A 26,036-nucleotide genomic window follows, 5' to 3' on the forward strand; every position below is an offset into this window, starting at 1 on the left:
GAATGTTCTAATTTCATTCTTTCACATGTAGCTGTCCAGTTTTCCCAGTACTCCTTGTTGAAGAGACTGTCTTTTCTCCATTGTATATCCTTGCCTCCTTTGTCATAGATTAACTGACCATAGGTGCCTGGGTTTATCTCTGGGCTTTCTATCCTGTTCCATTGATCTATATTTGTTTTTGTGCCAGTACCTTACTGTCTTGATTACTGTAGCTTTGTATTATAGCCTGAAGTCAGGGAACCTGATTCCTCCAGCTCCATTTTTCTTTCTCAAGATTGCTTTGGCTATTCAGGGTCTTTAACTTATTTCAAACTTCTATAACATTAAACACAATTTAGAGCAATTATATGATCATAAACATATGCCTCTCTTTAGAAGAAATTAAAAACTGATTGACATGAATTTTAAAACACATTGAGAATGACCATTATAGCTAAACAAGTATATATTACACATTATAGAATATTAAGAAAATTATTCAAAGTGGCTTATAACTCTAAAATAGTATAAAATTAAGGTGCTATGTGTTGTATGTGATAAATAATGTAAAATATGATTCATTTAAAAATAAAGTGTGGGCTTGATAATTTACCAAAGTTTAGGTAAACTTTCACTGACAATACAGTTTATTGCAATTTAACTAAAAAGGAAAAGTTTCTGTTCTACTGTCTAAAACTAAATTCCATGTTTCTTTTTTTTAACGTCATTCTTATGAAGTGTCCTTGAATCATGACATAGGTAAATTAGGTAAATTTTGTATTTTTAAAACCCTAATGAGGAGACATAGTGATCTCATTCTGAACTTCTAGAATTTACCCAGTGAAAAACACTTTGTATAAAATTTGTTGGGTTCTGACATATTCATGTAGTATTTAGTTTCATAACACAATTGTGAGAAAATTCTTCATTAAAAATGGCATTTATCGGGGCTTCCCTGGTGGCGCAGTGGTTGAGAGTCCACCTGCCGATGCAGGGGACATGGGTTCGTGCCCCGGTCCGGGAAGATCCCACATGCCGTGGAGCGGCTGGGCCCGTGAACCATTGCCGCTGAGCCTGTGCGTCTGGAGCCTGTGCTCCACAACGGGAGAGGCCACAACAGTGAGAGGCCCACGTACCGCAAAAATAAAAATAAAAATAAAATTGGCATTTATCTTCCTAAACTTGTTTACAATACCAGTAAGTATTTAAGTTGGTTCCATAAAACTATGTTTCCATAATTTATTATAATAAAATATATCTCATTTTATGTGAGATTTTTCTTTTTTCCATGAATTAACATAAAACACTGTATCAAATGACAGATATTTCTAGAACTGGGAGCAAATTATATTAGAAGCCTTGAATGATGTTTGCAAAACTGTTGATTTGCCTATAAATCTCTTCTAAACATTTGAAAGTGTTTTAAGACAAAAAAAAATTGGAAAAAAACTAGGGAATGTAAAATAAGTAACAATTTTAGTAACTTACAAAATCTATCAAACTGACATACCATAAGACTGCTTAATCATACTGGTGTATGAGTGAATAATTCCAAGTCACAGCCTGAATTGAGTATCATGTCATGATACCTACTGTGAGGTAGCTCAGGAAGAATTCAAATAAATTAGATGAATATATTCATAATCTGTATGAAGTAAATATGTGTACACACACACAAGTATTGTGTCTTATACTGGTGTTATGTGTGTCTATGTGTGTGTGCTTTCATAATCACCGTTCAACCAGTCATGTACATACAGCTTGCAGCCACACACAGTGGGAAACATGAATTGGGTTTACAGTGAGGGTGAGGTGAGGTATATGAAAATGAAAAGAAGATATTGCAAAAACAATATTTTGATGGTTATAATTTATTTAAACAGTAGTTGATATTGACTTGTTTTCTTTACTAGTCCCTGTACTAAGCCCTTTGCATGAATTAAATCATTAAAACCTCAAAACAATCCTTGGGAAATGAAATAAATAATATTTCCTTTTTAAATATAAACACACAAATTTATAGTGCAATTAGCCCATAAGAAATTAGTAAGCAGTAGATCTGAGCTTTAGACCCCCATTCACCCCAAATCTTGTTGTGCTAGTTAATCCTCTTTTCTAGATGTGTTTTCGTACCATGAACTTTTCAGAGTATGTGTGACTTCATGTATGCTAACTCTTTTAGTCTTCACAGTAATTCTATGAAAGATGGCCATTTATTATCATCATAGCTCCTATAATATAAGTAAAAATACACAGATTTAGAAACTTAAGACATCTGCTTCAGTTCACATGGAGAATAAGTGGCAAAGCAAATATTTAATCAGACATTTTGACTTGGAAACCTGTATCTTTAACCACTGGACCATACAAATGTCCATGTTGTAGATAATACTTGCATAGTCATAAATATAAAATTTGCTACATTAGGGAAATCAGTCAGAAAATGTGACCTCAAATTAAGTGTAATTTTTGATATGGCTCACAGATGGATGACAGTAAGAATGAAAGACATCTGAGAGTTTTCTATTTTCACCAATTATTCTAAGCTCTTTTTAATTTCAATACTGTGAAGTATGTTTAAAAAAACCCCACAATTTTAATTGCAGAATTTAGGATTAGTTGAGGTCAGTTAAATTTCAGTGTCTTGGGGCCAATCCTAAGCTTTCTGTCCTAAAATATACTAAGCTTTTTTTTGGTTTTATATCTGTTTGGTTTTGTTTTGGTTTTATGATCATTATACATTACAGATTCCATCCAGGTTTGCTTCTGCTTCACACAATTTTTAAAAATTTATATTTTCTTGTCAAATCATCTACTTGAGATTTTAGAATGTGCTTATATCAAATTAAATATACTATTTTATAATGTTTACATCTACATGCATTTCCCCTTTATTACTTAATTTTATTTATATTTTTGGCTGCACTGTGTGGCATGCGGGATCTTAGTCCCCCAACCAGGGATCGAACCTGTGATCCCTGCAGTGGAAGCGTGGAGACTTAACCACTGGACGGCCAGGGAAGTCCATCCCCTTTATTACTCTAAGTGAATATATTATTTTCTAATTCATTTTCATTATTTTTTCTGTTATCATGGTGATATTTTCAAAGATGCTATTCTTTGGTGTAAGGATCAATGTAATTTTTACTTTCAAATCCATGAATTTATGCTTTCATTTATATTAATTTAACATATTAGTAATCCAATATTTTAGTACTTGAATATGTTTGTAGTGTTTATTTAATCACAATATATTTGAAGGGGAAAAAAAGCAAGATAAAAGAAAATGAGTATATTACATTTCTTAGTGGCCCCTGAGTTTTGACCAAAAAAATTTTTTATTGCAGAATACGTTTAGTACTTCTTTATAAAAAATGAATTAAATTGGTAACTGAGGAAAATATTTTCAGTTATATTTCATATTTATTTCATATTTCAGAAAATATGTATCCTCTTATATACCATTTACTATTTTCTTTGGAAAATTTAGTATTCCATTGTATTATAATAACCTTCATGCAATTTAAATGTAGATATATCATCTTATCATATTCTATTATTATATTAAAACACTATCCTCTCTCTATATATATAACATAGATGTATATACACACATGTATATTGTATTCTACAAGAACCTTTTTGAAATGAAAACCAAGAGGACTGCCTATAACTGAATGACAAAAAATAAGCAACCTGATTCAAAAATGGGCAAAACCTTTCAATAAATTTCTATAAAGAAGATATACAAATGGCTAACAAGCACATGGGAAGATGCTTAATATCATTAATCATTAGGGAATGCAAATAAAAACCACAATGAGATATTACCTCAAACCCATTAGGATCACTACTATAAAACAAAACAAAACAAAACAAAACAGCAAATAAGTACTGGTGAGGATGTGGAGAAACTGGAATCCTGTATAATGTTGATGGGAATGTTAAATAGCGTAGCTGCTGTGGGAAACTGTATGGCACTTCCGTAAAAACTTAAAAATAGAATTGCCATATGATTAAGCAATATCACCTCTGGGTATATACACCAAAAAATTGAAAGCAGGGTCTCAAAGAGATATCTGTACACCCATGGTCATAGCAGCATTATTCCCAGTATCCAAGAGGTAGAAGAAAGCCAAGTGTTCATCAACAGAGATGTGTATAAAGAAAATATGGTGTACAAATACAATGGAATATTATTCACTTTTAAAAAGGTAGAAAATTCTGACACACAGTTACTACATGAATGAACCTTGAGGACATTAAGCTAAATGAAATAAGCCACTCCCATAAAGACAAATACTACATGGTTCAAGTTATATGAGGTACCTTGAGTAGTTAAATTCAGTCAGAAAGTTGAGTGGTGGTTTTCAGGGACAGGGGTAAGGGGAGAATGGGCAGGTATTTAGTATTTAATGGATACAGAGCTTCAGTTTTGCAAAACAAAAGAGTTTGGAAATGGTTGGTAGTAATGGTTACACAAAAAAGTGAATATAGTTAATACCCCTGAACTGTACAATTAAAACGGTTAAAGATGGTAAATTTTGTTATATTTCACCAAAATTTTTAAAAATTGTTTAAAAAAAGGACTTGTCAATCACTTATAACTATAGACATAATATACTTTATGTAATAGATAAGCTGTCCACAAATTTAGTATAGATAAATCAGTAATGATCTCTGTGTATTTGAAAATTCTGACTTTTTTTTCTGAAGTAATAATTCGTTATATAAATAAAACTCTAAACATCTCCCCATAGGAAACCCAGAATGTTGAGCCTTAGAAAAAAGAAAAAAAGAAACAGAAATGCAGAATTAGATACATGACACAATGACAAAGAACTTGGTCACTACATTGCTTAGCTAAATAAGTATTAACTTTAAACAAATAAATAATATCAATATGTATATCTATATTTATCTATCTACCTGGCAAATATTTCCAACTCTCAAAAAAGTTTGTATATCACTATCAACTGCAGCATAACATAACTGAGATAAAAATAAGTGAGAATAAGAGTGAATATTTAACTAATGATTAAATGAATAATATCCTAAAGATAAAATAATCACAAATTTTTTATGCACCAAATATACCTTAAATTGAAATACAAAAAGGAAATTCTGAAACAATTCAGTAGAGATGTGAAAAATTCACAAAACTATAAGTTTTAAAATTCCTTGCTTTGAAACAGTAAGAAAATGTAGAATATATTTGAAGAGCACAATTAAAAGCTTGCACATAAATAAATGTAGACAGAACATTCTTTTCAAAAAACATTTACAAACCTAAATCACCTAAGTAGTCCTACCTCCTCAAATCTATTTGTCTGAAATTTAAAATAAAATGTCTAAATTTTATTGAATCAAAGAAAAAAATGAAATGGAAGCACTACATCTAGTAAAAATAATAATATTCTTGGGAGGAGGGGAAAAAAAAGGGAGGAGGGGTAGGGAGAGGACAAAGGACAATAAGGACCAAAGGGGTATTAACATGTTAGAGATTAAAAATACTCTATATTCCTCCACCTCTTTAATATTTTAGTTTAACTCCTAAGTCCTTATTAAATATAATAAGGTTTAAAAAATAAGAAGGCAGAAAGAGGAGGATAAGGAGAAGAATGAGGGGAGAGAGGATGAGAGGACAACTAAAAAACATGGAGAGTAGAAAGTAAAGACCAAAAAGTTGCAGTGATTTACAGATGATAAAGCTTTCACCACAGTAAATTCAAGAGAATCCAATGACAGAATATTTGAATTAATAAGTGAGTTTATCAGTTGTGGCAGAAGTCAGACAAACATACAAAAATCCATAACATTTCTACTTGCCAGAAATTAAAATCAGAAAATTTAATTTAAAAAGGATTATGTTAATGAAAGCACCCAAATAAATGATGCTTAGGAATATATCTAACAAAATATAAGATATTAACACACAGAGCAAATAAGAGAAAGATAAAAAATTTGTGTGAGATTGAAAGGTACAAGTTGTTTAGTTGTCAGTTTCTACCAAACTTATTTATAAACTTAACACAATTTTAATAAAATTTAACAAAAATGTATTTAATTAGGAATTTTAAATTTCATAAGGAATTATTAAGTTGCATGACTACTCAAAATAACTCTAAAAGGACAAATTAACACATAGACATGCCCTATCTAATATCAAGACATATAAAGTATGGTAATTTAGAAGAATGTATAATTAATAAAAATAGACACTGTCACCAGAAAAGAATAAAAATCTTCACAGACTTAAACATATGCAATTTGTTCATATTTATACCAACAGACATACTAGGGAAATTAGATATTATTCTTTACATTTTATGTATTGGCTTTTATTGTGAAAAGCATAATTGGAATTACAAAATATATACAAGACAAATTAAAAGCCTAAAAGTGAAAAAAAATCAGAAATAACATAGAATAGGGCAGAAGACCTATATAGATATTTCTCCAAAGAAGACATACAGATGGCCAACAGGCACATGAAAAGCTGCTCAACATCGCTAATTAGCAGAGAAATGAAAATCAAAACTACAATGCAGTACCACCTCACACTGGTCAGAATGGCCATCATTAAAAAGTCTACAAATAACAAATGCTGGAGAGGGTATGGAGAAAAGGGAACCCTCCTACACTGTTGGTGGGAATGTAAGTTGGTGCAGCCACTATGGAAAACAGTCTGGAGATACCCCCCAAAATAAAAATATAGTTGCCATACGATCCAGCAATCCCACTCCTGGGCATATATCCAAGCAAAACTATAATTTTAAAAGATATATGCATCCCTATATTCATAGCAACACTATTTACAACAGCCAAGACATGGAAACAACCTAAGCATCCAATGATAGATGAATGGATAAAGAAGATGTGGTACATATATACAATGGAATACTACCCAGCCATAAAAAAAGAATGAAATAATGCCATTTGCAGCAATATGGATGGAACTAGAGATTATCATACTAAGTGAAGTAAGTCAGAAAGACAAATACCATATGGTATCACTTATATGTAGAATCTAAACTATGATACAAATGAACTTATCTATGAAACAGAAACAGACTCACAGGCATAAAGAACAGACTTTTGTAATTGCCAAGGGGGAGGATGGGTGGGGGAGGGATGTATTGGGAGTTTGGGGTTAGCAGGTGTAAAATATTATATACAGAATGGATAAACAACAAGGTCCTACTGTATAGCACAGGGAACTATATTCAATATCCTCCTATAAAGCTTAATGGAAAAGAATATTAAAAAAGAATGTATATAGGTTTAACTGAATCACTTTGCTGTATACCTGAAACTAACACAATATTGTAAATCAACTACACTTCAATTTAAAAACAGATGAAAAAATAAATAACATGGAATAGTAAATTTATGCCTAGTATAAGGATGAATTAAACAACACTCAATAATAACAGCATATACAAATATAAGTAGATTTTTCAAATTAAACAAAATTATGGGTTTAGTGATAAAACATACCCTACATGTTTAAATATAATGTTTAAATATATAAAAAATTAAATATATGATAGAAAATACATAAAACAGTAAAATATGTTTAATATATGATATATATATTAAATGTTTAAATATATGTTTAAATATATAAAACAGTAAAATACATAAAACAGTAATACATAAAACAGTAATATATAAAACAGTAATAAACAGTATAAAACAGTAAATAAACAGTAATTTATAAAACAGTAAATAAACAGTAAAACAGTAAAAAACAGTATAAACAATAATAAACAGTAATAAACAGTAAATAAACAGTAATACATAAAACAGTAATAAAACATAAAACAGTAATAACAGAAAATACATAAAACAGTAAAACATTGTCATCCAGTAATTATTTTAAAGTATGTATGTCAATATAAATGATAAACTGCAGATAAAAATTAACAAATGATTTTTAAAAATACATAAGAGAAACCAGAATGATAAAAAGATATGAACATTTAATCTAAGATTTTTTTAAAAAAGTAAATTTGAAACATAATACAATAGCACCATCTGAAGATGAACTGAATATTCATCAGAAGAGCAAACACTTATATATGACTATATAAATCTGCACTGGTTTTGTAGATAGACATTCAAATATATAGATTATATATACAGAGATACAGATAGATGATACAAAAATTCATATAGTTATACAGATACATTTATGTATATAAATTTATCTGTATATTTATACAGATAAATATATGTATATAAATTTATCTGTATATTTATACAGATAAATATATGTATATAAATTTATCTGTATATTTATACAGATAAATATATGTATATAAGATATAGTTATAGACACAGAGATAGATAATAGGGAGGATAGGTAGGTAGGTAGGTAGGTAGATAGATAGATAGATAGATAGGGATAGAACAAGAGATGAAAAAGACTCAAGTCCAAGGCATATAAATGGTTGCCTATGGAAGTTAAGAAAATGATTGGGATAGGGGAATTCCTTGATTATCAGTAATGTGTTATACATTTTATGAAAACAACTGAAATATATATGAAATATATAAACTTTTAAAACATTTATTGACTTTGAATATCCAAAGTACTATTAACTTTCTATACCTTTAAAATTTTAATTATAATAACAATTGCATTAATAAACAATACTACCATCAGGCAAGGAGCAGAGAAATCAGTAGTAAAAACAAAATAAAACTTCCTAATAAGATTAGTCAGTGGGAACAATCTTGAAATTTGGAAAAACCTTAACAAAACTAAAGAATGGGAGAATAACAATGGAGTCTAAATAAAACAAAACTTGGTAGAACTGAATTGGCAGCTTTACAAGTTGGCCTTCCTCTCTAGTTACATTTTTTCCTTATTAATTCATGTAAATTACTCATTTATACTTCAAAATTGAAAATATGTTTCCACACTCTATATAAGATATATCTGGTAACTAGTTTTCTATTTAGAGAATTGAAAATATTCCATAAAATTTAAGAAAAAACTCAACCTAATGTTTTATTCTAATATTTACACACAGTCAGTAAATGCAGCTTGGTTTATAAAGGCATGCAATTATAATTCAATTATTATTCTCGTCAGTTCAGTAAGATTTTCCTGAGCAAAGTATTTAAAACATTTTATGAAAATACATTACAGTTTTAGTTACTTTCTTCACATGAACATTTTGAAAATATACTTAGTTCCAGGCTTCTTAAAGCATTTTGATACAATACCTCTCCTTTCTTCAGTACATTACATAGCATCAGATTCACAAAGTATACACAAACAGTACTTTTAGAAAATATAACCAGTAGTTATTATAGAATATGAAATCAAATATTTTAATTTGCAATATTTGCTTAAAAGTTTGGTATTTTTTCCCAACATGGACTTAATGAGAAATCTAGAACTGTATTCTAATTCTACTCATTCAAAATATTTTAGCATTTTCATTTCATGTATTTCCTCCTCCAAAGCAGTGAGTCCAAGCTAAAATGAACTATAATAGATTTTATGTATTTGATTTTTGTACTAAATACTAATAAGTGGAATTCATTAGTTGCAATGCTTGTACAGTCTTCAGGAAATAGACAAAATATACATATGTATTAAGATTAGGTTTTTTAGAGAGAATGATGTTTGTTGATGACATCTGTATTCATCAGAGTTCTCCAGAGAAACAGGATATATTGATATATAAGAGGAGATTTATTATGGGAATTGGCTCATGTAATTTGGGAGGTTGAGATATCTGACTACATGGGGTTTGCAAGTTGGAGATCTAGGAAAGTTGGTGGTATAATTCAGTCAAAGTCAAAAGGGATGAAAACCAGGAGTTCTGATGTCCAAGGGCAGAAAAATGGATGTTGCATCTTAAGAGAGTGAGAATTGCCCCTTCTCTGCCTTTTAGTTCTATTTGGGCCCTCAATGGATTGGATGATGTCCCCATCCACCACCACATTGGTAAGGCAGATTTTCCTTATTCAATCTACTGATTTAAATGTTTATTTCTTCATGAGACTTCTTCATAGACACACCCAGAAATAATGTTTTACCAGCTATCTGGGCATCCCTTAGACCATTCAAGTTGATACATTAAATTAACCATCACAGTACCTCATAACATGTGTGTACCACAGTATATTACACAAAGTTGGTGTAACTGGCAATCACTGGAACAATAATTTGCTTCTTATATCCATTGTTTTTAAACTGATAATTGATCATTACTTATATGCAAGCATTATGATAAAGTCAAGAGACACAGGTACAGATATTTTGAAAGACATGGCTCCATAAAACAAAGGCACCACAGGGTAAAGATCTTGGCACAGAAAACAGACATTTGACATGTTTTGTTAAGATGAAAATCATTCTTATGCGTGTGACATCAGTGTAGCATGAGGATTTTAAATTCTAACACATTTTAAAATTATTTTTGAGGAAAATATTTCTAAAATGAGTACATCTTTCCTTTTTTCTTTTGTCATTATTATCAAAGTCATACACATCCATGTAAAATATCTAGAAAATACAGATCGATGAATTTTATAAATTTTATTAAAATGTTATTATAATAATTTGATAAACACAAATAAATAATGTATAACATTATACTTCTGAACCTGTCATTTATGGTCTATGATGTGAATCCAATCTGGCTTTAACTTTAATCACACGTTGACCTCCAATTATGGATATTCTGTACTCAATATTGTTGATATATGTGATTTTTCATCCAACCTTGAGAGTGTCAGATAGGAAAATTCCAATGCAGCTATGTAAAGATGACAAATTGATATGTGTGCACAACTATTTCTCTCATGCTTCATTAGTCCTAGGATGAGGTGAGCACAGTAATTGTGTCCCATACTGCCCTTCTTGCACTACATCTATAGATTTACTTTGGAGATTCAAGAATCTCCATGTATGTGCTTATGTATTTGACCAGTTTAGGATTGTTTATTGAAGAAAAAGAAGAGACTTCTTCTCTACCAATGTATATTATTTTGTTTGGGATGATGAATTCCTGAAAGGGGTCCTTAACTTTTACTTAAAATAAATGTCTTCATAAGGCTTGTGATATAGCTCAGTATTTCACAAAGTGCATTCCTCAGACCACTATCTTTGATATTAATAAATATTAAAGGGACTCCATATAGTCAGGATGTGCAAAACAGAGTATTGTCTGCAGAACTCTTCATGGTTTTGGATATGATTCATTAATTTTGTCTTGTGAATCCGAGGGAGAGCTACATTTAAAATTTAATTTATTAATTTATACAGGTAAATTATGCAAATTGCATGTGAGAGTTAAAATGTTGAAAAAAAAAGCACAAAAACTCTTGTGAAATCCTGACACCAGTAGATTGTATAGAGGTTCTTCAATTTTCTCTCATAATAGTAACCTGTTTTGTCTGCATGATATCAGTTATATATTGTTTAATGTTGAATATAAAAACACATATGTGAGACAATGTATTCAAAGTAAATTTCCAAAAACAGAATTAATAGGGAAAGGGTATGTGTTCCAAAAGTATTGTACCAATTTAAATTCCCAATGCAAATATTTGGAAGAGCCTGAACCAAAACTAGGCTTTGTCTTGTTTTAAGTTTTGTTAATCTCATCAGAGAAAAATATATTTTCTTATTTTATGTCTTTAATAATATCTGAGAATTAAGTTCTTTGAATAGAATAGAATGTTTCTTTCAATTCAGGGTGTTTTTTTTTTAATTCACTATTCTTGTCTCTGCCAGTGTTTCTTTGAATGTGTCCACAGTCAGATGCAAAGCAAACAGACTTCCCTATGTTTTTGTACTTTTTTAGTTTTTTTTCTTTTTTTTAATCCATTATCATTTCCATGCATTCCTTAAAGAATAAATATTGTTGACAGGAAGCCACTCTGGGCTTTAAGTTGCTTTTATTATAAATCTGTTACATTTATCTTTAGAGTTAGTAATCAGAATGATATCTCTTTAAACATATTCAAATGTTTTGTTCTATCTTTCTATTTAAAAAAATATTATTGACAGAGAATAATATTCTTAACACTGAAAGTTGTCAAAATGTTGTCACTGTTAATAATTTTTGTTTAGAGACTTATAAGTGCTCACATTGTGTATCATGCATTTTGTGTCTGCATTACAGACATGGACATTTTCCCTCTTTTATGTGAATCTACTTACTCCTAGATAATTAATTCTATATTTTTATTCTCATGGTAAACTGTAATCATGTTCTAAATTCATGTTAGATGTCTCCACTACAAAGGGCTTTCTGACTTTTATCCAATACCAATAATTAGCCTCTTTTTTCTTAATATTACTGTTGCACCTTCCATAATTATTCTGCATGGCAAATAACACACTGTTTGCTTATCCATTTATCTGTCTGACTCTCCAATTATATAGAGAGCTCCCAGAGGAGAGGAGCTATATTTTAATCATCATTGAATTGAAAATTGCATTAAAAATACAAAATACATTAAAAATGTTATAATAAAAATGTAAAACTAATAAAAATTAGAAAATTCTTGAGAATTTTAAAATGTGCTAAAATTTAATTGGGTGAATTAATTCTATTTTGATAAAATTTGATACTTTTATGTTTTGATAATATATTATGTTTTACAAAGGTGAAATTTGTACAAAGAAAATTTGCAGATGTTAAAGTCAGTATAAGAATATTAAAGTTGGACTTCCCTCGTGGCACAGTGGTTAAGAATCTGCCTGCCAATGAAGGGGACATGGGTTCGATCCCTGGTCTGGGAAGATCTCATATACCTTGGAGCAACTAAACCCATGTGCCACAACTACTGAGCCTGTGCTCTACAGCCCCTGAGCCACAACTACTGAGCCCATGTGCCACAACTACTGAAGCCTGTGCACCTAGAGCCTGTGCTCTGCAACAAGAGAAGCCACCACAGTGAGAAGCCCACACACTGCAATGAAGAGTAGCCCTGCTCACCGCAACTAGAGAAAGCTGCATGCAGCAACGGAGACCCAATGCAGCCAAAAATAAATAAATAAATAAATAGTTAAAAATAAAAATTTTAAAAAAGAAAATTAAAGTTGATCCATTGTCTTAAAAGCACAGGTAAATATGATATTTGATGAGTCTTGACTTCTTTCTAAATCATCATTTAAATGTTTAAAAAGTGACATTTCCAGGTAATGGAACTACCTAGAAAAAAATAATATTTTAGCTTTAAATATTATACTATATTCTATAAAATGAAACATTTTAATGAAAAATAAAGAATTCTATTTTAGGTTTTTCAAGTGTCACATGATTTTTGATAGTTACTGATAGATTCCAATCCAAATTCCTACTGATTTTAGAAATAGAAGATTTTTTAAATGGGGCAAATTTCTATTGATACTGGAAAGTAGTAGATAAAGCATGTTAACCATGAATTCAGGGAGCCTAGATTCAATTTTCAGATTAAACAAGTGTGAGAATGGAAATTTAGAAATGTACATGATACACCAGTTGTTTAATCTCTTCTTCCATAAATGGAAATAAATGAAAGTACTCAACACAAATTACTTATTTGATTATTAAATGTCTGAATCTCTTAAGTGATTAATCATACAAATAAAGATACCAAAACAATGGTTAATTTTGATAATGATAGAGATATTAGTGTTGCCTAGTGAAAAGTAATTAGAATTATTCAAATGACAGCAATATTAATACATGAATATTTGAAGTAGGAAATTTTGGAGATAATCAGTCCATGGAGTAGACTCATCAGAATTTTACTAGCACCCCTGTGAGGACTGATGATGGATGTAATATCATATTTCCTTCTTCTCAGCACTTACACTTGGTTGGACTGCTAAAATAGGAAAACAGCAGAAGATCTGTCCATCCCCTAGTAACTCTTGTTAATACCAAAAAAAAAAAGCAGGTCATGATGGCAGAGTAGAAGGATGTAGAGCTCACCTCCCCTTATTAACACGTCAAAAATACAATACATGTAGGGCAACTCTCACTGAAAATAAACTGGAGAATGGCAGAAAGAATCTCTACAACCAAGGCTGTAAAGAAAGATCTACATGGAGTCAGGTAGGAAAAGAGAAGCAATCACGTCAGGACTTGTGCCCCTAGGATACGACACAGAAGGGGTGCAGTGTATCACAAGCTTGGAGAACTTTTCTGAGGAGTGAGGGATTCCAACCACATGTGTACCCCAGCCCTAGGGTCTGACTCCAGAAAGATGAGTCCCCTTAGCTGGTTTAAAGCCAGTGGGACTTATAGGAAGGCTGTAAGAAACCAAGACTTCATTTGTGAAGAACATGCAAATGCTTACTTACTACTTATTCCCAGCAACAAGGTAGATGAAACAGACTGAAACTGTCTGGAGGTCTCACTGATGTGCCAGGATCATCCCAGCATGTGCTCTACCCATGCTGAGTGCCAGCTCTGCCTCCTTTAGCTCCAGCACTAGGGCAAATGCTGCCATTATGGAGGAGTGCCCACTTGGGGGCACAGAGCCTCCTTGGACATGGCACTGCATCTGAAAGGGCAAGGGCAGCCATTGGTGACACTCGCAGAGATGGTGGATTGGGAGCTATCTGGAGCTCTGAATGGTGAGCTGGAACTAGCCCAGTATGTGCCTGGGCTTGCACCAGGCAACCACTCCAGCCCCTCTTGCTTCAGTGCTGCTTCTGGGGCAAAGATGCTGTTGCCAGGGAGAGCACACACTTTGAGGGAATGGAGCCAGCTTGGACCTGACCCTCAGGGCTTCTGCTCCAGCAACTTGGGACCTGCACCCATCCCTGATAGGTGGCTGATGGCCACTAAGTATAGGAGAAACCCAGGCTCACATCTGGCTCTGGGTCTAGCCCATTCATCTCCAGCTCTACCTCCCACCCACCCATGATAAAAACTCTCATCAAAGTTGCTATAGAGGAAACATATCTCAACAGAATAAAGGCCATTTATGACAAACCCACAGCTAATATACTCAACGGGGAAAAGCTGAAAGTGTTTTTCTAAAATCAGGAGTAAGACAAGGATGCCCACTCTTGGCACTTCTACTTAATATAGTATTGGAAGTCCTATCCACAGCAATCAAAAAAGAAAAAGAAATAAAAAGCATCCATATTAGAAGGAAAGAAGTAAAACTCACTAATTGCAGATGACATGATACTGTATATAGAAAACCATAAAGTCTCTACTCAAAAACTATTAGAAGTGATAAATGAATTCAGTAAAGTTACAGAATACAAGATTAATACATAAGAATCTTTTGCTTTTCCATACATTAATAATGAACAATCAGGAGGATACAGAAAGAAAACAATCTCATTTAAAATCACATCAAAAAAAATAAAATACATGGGAATAAACTTAACCAAGGAGAGAAAAGACCTATACTCTGTAAACTAATAAACACTGATAAAGGAAATGACAGATGATGTAAAGAAATGGAAAGAGATGCCTTGTTCATGGACTGCATGAATTAATATTGTTAAAATGTCCATATTACCCAACACAATCTACAGATTTAATGCTATCCCTATCAAAATACCCATGACATTTTTCACCAAACTAGACCAAATAATCCTAAAACTTATATGGAACCACAAAAGACCCCAAATCACCAAACGAATTTTGAGAAAAATGTACAAAGCTCAAGTGGCCATGCTCCCTGACTTCAGACTATATTACAAAGCTACAGTAATCAAAACAGCATGGTACTAGCAAAAAATAGGCAAGTAAATCAATGGAACAGAATAGAGAGCCAAGAAATAAACCCACGCACTTCTGGTCAGTTAATTTATGACAAAGGAGGCAAAAATATACAATGGGGAAAGACAGTCTCTTCAATACGTGGTGCTGGGAAAACCAGACAGCTACATAGAAAAGAAAGAAATTAGAATATTTTTTCACACCATGTACAAAAATAAACTCAAAATGGATTAAAATCGTAAATCTAAGACCAGACACCATAAAACTCCTAGAAGAAAACGTAGGCAGAACACTTTTGACATAAATTGTAGCAATATGTTTCTGAATCTGTCTTCCGGAACAAAGGAAACTAAAGTAAAAATAATCAATTGGGAACTAATTAAACTTAAAAACATAGGAAAACATCAACAAAACAAAAAGACAAACTACTGAATAGGAGAAAGTATTTGCAAATAATATGACTGATAACGAGTTAATATCAAAAATATATAAATACTACACACAAGTCAATAACAACAACAACAACAAAGCCAACTAAGAAATGGGCCGAATAGATATTTTTCCAAAGACTACATACAGATGGCAGCAGGTACATGAAAAGATGCTCAACATTGCTAATCAGCAGAGAAATGCAATTATAAACCACAAGATATGACCTCACACCTGTCAGAATGGCTACCATCATAAAGTCTAGAAATAGCAAATATTGGTGAGGATATGGAGAAAAGGGTACCCTTGTACCCTTTTGGTGGGCATGTAAATTGGAACAGCCACTATGAAAACAGTTTGGAGTTTCCTCGAAACAATAACAATAGAACTACCATGTGACCCAGCAATTCCACTCCTAGGCATATATCCAAAGATAACAAAAACACTAATTTGAAAAGTTACATTCAGCCTAATGGTCACAGCAACATTATTTACAATAGCCAAGATATGGAAGCAACTTAAGTGTCCATTAACAGATGATTGGATAAATAAGAAGTGATAGACACACACACACACACACACACACACACACACACAAAATGGAATAATATCCATAAATAAATTTTGCCATTTGCAACAACATGGATGGACTTGGAGGGTATTATGCTTAGTGAATTAAGACAGCAGAGAAAGACAAATGCTGTTATCACTTGTATGTAGAATCTACAAAATGAAACCAATGAATGAGTATAAACAAACAAATAAATTTACAGGTATAGAGAATAAATTAGTGGTTACCAGTGGTTACCAGTGGTTACCAGAGGAAAGGTTGGAGGGGACAAGATAGGGTAGGAGATTAAGAGGTACAAACTATTAAGTATAAAATAAATAAGATACAAGAATATATACATATATATATATATATATATATATTTTTTTTTTTTTTTTTGCGGTACGCAGGCCTCTCATTGTTGTGGCCTCTCCCGTTGTGGAGCACAGGCTCCGGACGCGCAGGCTCAGTGGCCATGGCTCGCGGGCCCAGCCGCTCTGCGGCATGTGGGATCTTCCCGGACCGGGGCACGAACCCGTGTCCCCTGCATTGGCAGGCGGACTCTCAACCACTGCGCCACCAGGGAAGCCCCACAAGAATATATTTTATAGCACAGGGAAAATAGCCAATATTTTATGATAACATTAAAAGGAGTATAATCTATAAAAATATTGGATCATTGCGCTGTACATCTAAAGCTAATATAATAAAGTATATCAACTATATTTCAATAAAAAAGGTGTGTTTATGTTATATAGTAGTTAGATTTTTTAGCAGTTAGTTCAAATACATCAGAAATACATCTACATGTGGAACAACTCCTACAGAACACCTACTGAACGCTGGCAGAAGACCTCAGACCTCCCAAAAGGCAAGAAACTCCCCCACGTACCTGAGTAGGGCAAAAGAAAAAAAAAAAAGAGAGAGAGAGACAAAAGAATAGGGATGGGACCTGCACCAGTGGGAGGGAGCTGTGAAGGAGGAAACGTTTCCACACACTAGGAAGCCCCTTCACTGGTGGAGACGGGGGGGTCGTGGGGGGGGAGCTTTGGAGCCATGGAGGAGAGCAGAGCAACAGGGGTGAGGAGGGCAAAGCAGAGAGATTCCCACACAGAGGATCGGTGCCAACTAGCACCCACCAGCCTGAGTAGCTTGTCTGCTCACCCGCCGGGACGGGCGGGGGCTGGGAGCTGAGGCTTGGGCTTCGGAGGTCAGATCCCAAGGGAAGGACTGGGGTTGGCTGCGTGAACACAGCCTGAAGGGGGCTAGTGCCACACAGGTAGCTGGGACGGAGTCCGGGAAAAAGTCTGGACCTGCCAAAGAGGCAAGAGACCACTGTTTCAGGATGCATAAGGAGACGGGATTCAGAGCACCGCCTAAACGAGCTCCAGAGACAGGCATGAGATGCGCTTATCAGCGCAGACACTAGAGAGGTGCATGAAGTGCTAAGGCTGCTTCTGCAGCCACCAAGAAGTCTGTCTGCAAGTACAGGTCACTATCCACACCTTCCCTACCGGGAGACTGTGCAGCCCGCCACTGCCAGGGGCCCATGATCCAGGGACAACTACCCTGGGAGAACAAACGGTGCACCTCAGGCTGTTGCAACGTTATGCCGGCCTCTGCCGCTGCAGGCTCGCCCTGCATTCCGTACCCCTGCCTCCCCCCGGCCTGAGTGAGCCAGAGCCCCTAATCAGCTGCTGCTTTAACCCCATCCTGTCTAAGTGAAGAACAGATGCCCTCAGGCAACCTAAACGCAGAGGCAGGGCCAAATCCAAAGCTGAACCCCAGGAGCTGTGAGAACAAAGAAGAGAAAGGGAAATCTCTCCCAGCAACCTCAGGAGCAGTAGATTAAATCTCCACAGTCAACTTGATGTACCCAGCATCTCTGGAATACCTGAATAGACAAGGAATCATCCCAAGATAGGATGTGGACTTTGGAAGAACTGTAGACCTGGGGTTTGCTTTCTGCATCTAATGTTTCTAGTTTTATGTTTATCTCAGTTTAGTATTTAGAGTTTATTATCATTGGGATATTTGTTTATTGATTCGGTTGCTCTCTTCCTTTTTTTTATATAGATTTTTTTTTATCTTTTTCTCTTTTTGTGATGGTGCACGTGTATGCTTCTTTCTGTGATTTTGTCTGTACAGCTTTGCTTTTACCATTTATCCTGGAGTTCTGCCTGTCCATTTTTTTTCTTTTCCTTTTTTTATAGAATAGTTTTTAGCGATTATTATCATTGGTGATATGTGTTTTCATTTGGTTGCTCTCTGCTTTCTTCTTTTTCTTTTCCTTTTTTAATTACTCTTTAATTATTTTAATTTTTATTTTAAGAACTTTATTTACTTCTTTCCTTCCTTCCTTCCATCATTCCATCCTTCCTTTTCTCTTTCTTTCTTTCCTTTCCTCCTTTCCTCCTTTCTTTCTTTCTTTCTTTCCTTCTTTCCTTCTCTCTTTCTCTCTCTTTCTCCCTTATTTTCTGAGCTGTGTGGCTTACAGGGTCTTTGTGCTATGGCCAGGTATCAGGCCTGTGCCTCTGAGTTGAGACAGCCAAGTTCAGGACCTCCCAGCTCCACGTAATATCAAAGAGTGAAAGCTCTCCCAGAGATCACCATCTCAATGCTAAGACCCAGCTCCACTCAACGATCAGCAAGCCACAGTGCTGGACACCCTATGACAAACAACCAGCAAGACAGGAACACAACCCCACCCATTAGCAGAGAGGCTGCCTAAAGTCATAATAAGGTCACAGACACACCAAAACACACCACTGGACGCAGTCCCACCCACCAGAAACACAAGATCTAGCCTCATCCACCAGAATACAGGCACCAGTCCCTTCTACCGGGAAGCCTACACAATCCACTGAACCATCATTAGGTACTGAGAGCAGACACCAAAAACAATGGGAACTAGAAACCTGCAGCCTGTGAAAAGGAGACCCCAACCACAGTAAGTTAAGCAAAATAAGAAGACAGAGAAACACAAAGCAAATGAAGAAGCAAGGTAAAAACCCACCAGACCAAACAAATGAAGAGGAAATAGACAGTCTACCTGTAAAAGAATTCAGAGTAATGATAGTAAAGATGATCCAAAATCTTGGAAATAGAATGGAGAAAATACAAGAAACGTTTAACAAGGACCTAGAAGAATTAAAGAGCAAACAAACAATGATGAACAACACAAAAAATGAAATTAAAAATTCTCTAGAAGGAAGCAACAGTAGAATAACTGAGGCAGAAGAATGGATAAGTGACCTGGAAGATAAAATAATGGAAATAACTACTGCAGAGCAGAATAAAGAAAAAAGAATGAAAAGAATTGAGGACAGTCTCAGAGACCTCTGGGACAACATTAAACACACCAACATTTGAATTGTAGGGGTCCCAGAAGAGGAAGAGAAAAAGAAAGGGACTGAGAAAATATTTGAAGAGATTATAGTTGAAACTTTCCCTAATATGGGAAAGGAATTAGTCAATCAAGTCCAGGAAGCACAGAGAGTCCCATACAGGATAAATCCAAGGAGAAACATGCCAAGACACATATTAATCAAACTATCAAAAGTAAATACAAAGAAAAAATATTAAAAGCAGCATGGGAAAAATAACAACTGACATACAAGGGAATACCCATAAGGTTAACATCTGATCCTTCAGCAGAAACTCTGCAAGCCAGAAGGGAATGGCAGGACATATTTTAAGTGATGAAAGGGAAAAACTAACAACCAAGATTACTCTACCCAGCAAAGATCTCATTCAGATTCAACAGAGAAATTAAAACCTTTACAGACAAGCCAAACTAAGAGAATTCAGTACCACCAAACCAGCTTCACAACAAATGCTAAAGGAAATTCTCTAGGCAGGAAACACAAGAGAAGGAAAACACTTACAATAACAAACCCAAAACAAGTAAGAAACTGGTAATAGGAACATACATATCAATAACTACCTTAAATGTAAATGGATTAAATGCTTCAACCAAAAGACAAAGACTGGCTGAATGGATTCAAAAACAAGACCCATATATATGCTGTCTACAAGAGACCCACTTCAGACCTAGGGACACATACAGACTGAAAGTGAGGGGATGGAAAAAGATATTCCATGCAAATGGAAACCAAAAGAAAGCTGGAGTAGCAATTCTCATATCAGACAAAATAGACTTTAAAATAAAACTATCAAGGGATCAATCCAAGAAGATGATATAACAATTGTAAATATTTATGCACCCAACATAGGAGCACCTCAACACATAAGGCAAATGTTAACAGCCATAAAGGGGAAATGGACAGTAACACAATAATAGTAGGGGGCATTAACACCCCACTTTCACCAATGGACAGATCATCCAAAATGAAAATATATAAGGAAACACATGCTTTAAATGATATATTAAACAAGATGGACTTAATTAATATTTAAATACATTAAACAAAATGGACTTAGTTGATATTTATAGGACATTCCATCCAAAAACAACAGAATACACTTTCTTCTCAAGTGCTCATGGAACATGCTCCAGGATAGATCATATCGTGGGTTACAAATCAAGCCTTGGTATATTTTAAGAAAACTGAAATTGTATCAAGTATTGTTTCCGACTACAAAGCTATGAGACTACATAAGAATTACAGGGAAAACAACTGTAAAATATACAAACACAGGGAGGCTAAACGATACACTACTAAATAACCAAGAGATCACTGAATAAATCAAAGAGGAAATCAAAAAATACCTAGAAACAAATGACAATGAAAACACCATTACCCAAAACTTATGGGAGGCAGCAGAAGCAGTTCTAAGAGGGAAGTTTATAGCAATACAATCCTACCTCAAGAAACAAGAAACAACTCAAATAAACAACCTAACCTTACACCTAAAGCAATTAGAGAAAGAAGAACAAAAACCCCAAAGTTAGCAGAAGGAAAGAGATCATAAAGATCAGTTCAGAAATAAATGAAAAAGAAATGAAGGAAATGATAGCCAAGATCAATAAAACTAAAAGCTGGTTTTTTGAGAAGATAAACAAAATAGATAAACCATTAGCCAGAGTCTTCAAGGAAAAAAGGGAGAATACTCAAATCAAAAGAATTAGAAGTGAAAAAGGTAAAGTAACAACTGACACTGCAGAAATACAAAGGATCATGAGAGATTACTATAAGCAACTATATGCCAATAAAATGGAAAACCTGGAAGAAATGGACAAATTCTTAGAAAAGCACAACCTCCCAAAACTGCACCAGGAAGATATAGAAAATATAAACAGACCAATCTCAAGCAGTGAAATTGAAACTGTGATTTAAAATCTTCCAACAAACAACAGCCCAGTACCAGATGGCTTCACAGGTGAATTCTATCAAACATTTAGAGAAAACCTAACACCTATTCTTCTCAAACTGCTCCAAAATATAGCAAAGGGAGCAACACTCCCAAACTCATTCTGCAAGGCCACTGTCACCCTAATACAAAAACCAGACAAAGATTTCACAAAAAAAGAAAACTACAGGCCAATAACACTGATGAACATAGATGCAAAAATCCTCAACACAATACTAGCAACCAGAATCCAACAGCATATTAAAAGGATCATACACCATAAGCAAGTGGGGTTTAGCCCAGGAATGCAAGGATTCTTCAATATACTCAAATCAGTGTGATAAACCATATTAACAAATTGAAGAATAAAAACCATATGATCATCTCAATAGATGCAGAAAAAGCTTTCGACAAAATTCAACATCCATTTATGATAAAAACCCTCCAGAAAGTAGGCACAGAGGGAACTTACCTCAACATAATAAAGGCCATATATGACAAACCCACAGCCAACATCATGCCCAAAGGTGAAAAACAAACCATTTCCATGAAGATCAGGAACAAGAGAAGTTTGCCCATTCTCACCACTATTATTCAACATAGTTTTGGAAGTTTTAGCTAGAGCAATCAGAGAAGAAAAAGAAATAAAACAATCCAAATCAGAAAAGAAGCAGTAAAACTGTCACTCTTTGCAGATGACATGATACTATACATAGAGAATCCTAAAGATGCTACCAGAAAACTACTAGAGCTAATCAATGAATTTGGTAAAGTAGCAGCATACAAAATTAATGCACAGAAATCCCTTGCATTCCTATACACTAATGATGAAATATCTGAAAGAGAAATTAAGGAAACACTCCCATTTACCACTGCAACAAAAAGAATAAAATACCTAGGAATAACCCTATGTAAGGAGACAAAAGACCTGTACACAAAAAACTATAAGAGGGCTGCCCTGGTGGCACAGTGGTTGAGAGTCCGCCTGCCGATGCAGGGGACACGGGTTCGTGCCCTAGTCCGGAAAGATCCCACATGCTGTGGAGTGGCTAGGCCCGTGAGCCATGGCCACTGAGTCTGCGCATCCGGAGCCTGTGCTCTGCAACGGGACAGGCCAGAACAGAGAGGCCCGCATATCGCAAAAATAAAAAAAGTATGAGACACTGATGAAAGAAATTAAAGATGATACAAACAGATGGAGAGATATACCATGTTATTGGATTGGAAGAATCAACATTGTGAAAATAACTATACTACCCATAGTACTCTACAAATTCAATGCAATCCCTATCAAACAACCAATATCATTTTTAACAGAAGTAGAACAAAAAATTTCACAATTTGTATGGAAACACAAAAGACCCCAAATAGCCAAAGCAATCTTGAGAAAGAAAAAGGGAGCTGCAGGAATCAGGCTCCCCATCTTCAGACTATAGTACAAAGCTACAGTAATCAAGACAGTATGGTACTGGCACAAAAACAGAAATCAAGATCAATGGAACAGGATAGAAAGCCCGGAGATAAACCCACGCACATATGTTCACCTTATTTTTGATAAAGGAGGCAAGAATATACAATGGAGAAAAGACAGCCTCTTTGATAAATGGTGCTGGGAACACTGGACAGGTACATGTAAAAGAATGAAATTAGAACACTCCCTAACATCATACACAAAAATAAACTCAAAATGGATTAAAGACCTAAATGCAAGGCCAGACACTGTAAAACTCTTAGAGGAAAACATAGAACACTCTATGATATAAATCACAGCACAATCCTTTTTGATCTACCTTGTAGAGAAATGGAAATAAAAACAAAAATAAACAAATGGGACCTAATGAAACTTAAAAGGCTTTGTACAGCAAAGGAAATCATAAACAAGATGAAAAGACAACCCTCAGAATATGAGAAAATATTTGCAAATGAAGCAACTGACAAAGGAGTAACCTCCAAAATGTACAAGTAGCTCATGGAGATCAATATCAAGAAATCAAACAACCCAGTCCAAATTGGGTAGAAGACCTAGATAGACATTTCTCCAAAGAAGATATACAGATTGCCAACAAACACATGAAAGGATGCTCAACATCACTAATCATTAGAGAAATGCTACAATGAAGTATGAAAACTACAATGAAGTATCACCTCACACCAGTCAGAATGGCCATCATCAAAAAATCTACAAACAGTAAATGCTGGAGCGGGTGTGGAAAAAAGGGAACCCTCTTGCACTGTTGGTGGGAATGTAAATTGATATAGCCACTATGGAGAACAGTATGGAGGTTCCTTAAGAAAGTAAAAATAGAACTACCATACGACCCAGCAATCCCACTGCTGGGTATATACCTTGAGAAAACCATAATTCAAAAAGATTAATGTACCGCAATATTCATTGCAGCTCTATTTACAATAGCCACGACATGGAAGCAACCTAAGTGTCCATCAACAGATGAATGGATAAGGAAGATGTGGCACATACATACAATGGAATATTACTCAGCCATAAAAAGAAATGAAATTGAGTTATTTGTAGTGAGGTAGATGGACTTAGAGACTGTCATACAGAATGAAGTAAGTCAGACAGAGAAAAACAAATACCATATGCTAAAACGTATATATGGAATCTAAAAAAAAAATTGTTTCTGAAGAACCTAAGGGCAGGACAGAAATAAAGATGCAGACGTAGAGAATTGACTTGAGGACACGGGGAGGGGGAAGTGGTAAGCTGGGACGAAGTGAGAGAGTGTCATGGACATATATACACTACCAAATGCAAAACAGATAGCTAGTGGGAAGCAGCCGCATAGCACAGGGACATCAGCTCTGTGCTTTGTGTCTACCCAGAAGGATGGGATAGGCAGTGTGGGAGTGAAACTGAAGAGGGAGGAGATATGTGGATATATATGTATGTAGAGCTGATTCACTTTTTTAAAAAGCAGAAACACACATACAATTGTAAAGCAATTATACTCCAATAAAAATGTTAAAAAAAAAAAGGAGAAATGAGGCTTTGGAATGAAGGCCTGGAAGGATTAAAAAACTTAGATCCTCCCCCAGTGATTGTGCGGTTGACTGAGCAGAAGGAGACTGTGGTTTTGCCAAACAATTGGAGGCAGACAGTTCACAAGTGTAGCCACACACTTGGATGTTTGATTTTCTCCCTATAATATTACAGCTGGCCTAGGCCTGGAGAAGTCAGTTTAAAGAATATGTCCAGAAGTAAGTGTAACTGGGCTGAGACTGTGAAAGAAAAACAGGCAAAACACTTTCTCAAGCACTAGGAAAAGAGAGGTTGGAATCAGAAGCCAAGGGATTTAAAATATAGAAACAGAAATGAGAAGATGATGGAAGGAAGTCGAAATGTGAATGGACTGGAAATCCCAGTAAAGAAGAGCAGGCATTGTGGGGACTTGGACCACAAAAGGGGGAAGTATGGTAAATGATCCTAAACTTCCTCTCCAGACTAATTTTATATTATTTAATTAAGTTTCATAATACCCATTGAGATTTATCATTAAATTTTATTATACGTATACATCCACAAGGAAAAAGTAATATATTTACATTGTTAGACATTCTCAGTCAAAGCATGTTAAATATCTCAGTCCATGCAAACCTTATTTTATGTCACTTTGCCGTGTTTGGTTGTTGTCTACAATACAAATTGTAATTGCGTGCACAATTCTCATTCCACTGGGTGTTCACTCTTGTGTCTTTAGAAAATTAAACGTTTAAGTCACCAAATTGATGACCATTTCTTTAGTATTGAGCAGAATTCAATAACAGGGACTCCATGGTCTGTCAGTGAAAATCCTTTACCCTGCTTGTAGGGATGGATCTATTTGAGCCTATAATTAAATCTTACACGGGCTTATTCTGACATATTTACTTTTGACAATTTAAGAAGCCAATATTACCCATTATTATGTATACATTATTGATCTTTTGAATTTTAGTTTTCAACTCCAAATCATGGATTAAAAATATAGAATTTTATTCTAATAGAAAAGTTATCTTCTTTATTTCCTTTCAGCCAGCCTATTGTGAGGCTAAAAAATGGT

The 26,036-nt window shown here is 34.4% G+C and overlaps 1 pseudogene across 1 annotated transcript in view; it reads right to left on the minus strand.

The window, feature by feature from the left end:
* The window catches only part of LOC307177076 (casein kinase II subunit beta-like), a 68,355-nt pseudogene that overhangs the window by 36,294 nt on the left and 6,025 nt on the right, over positions 1–26,036 (minus strand). The window contains exon 2 of the transcript in view: positions 14,360–14,505. The product of the transcript in view is annotated as a casein kinase II subunit beta-like (transcript). The remainder of the gene's footprint in view (positions 1–14,359; positions 14,506–26,036) is intronic.

This window comes from Stenella coeruleoalba (genome assembly GCF_951394435.1).
Source record: "Stenella coeruleoalba genome assembly, chromosome: 1".
Taxonomy (NCBI): domain Eukaryota; kingdom Metazoa; phylum Chordata; class Mammalia; order Artiodactyla; family Delphinidae; genus Stenella; species Stenella coeruleoalba.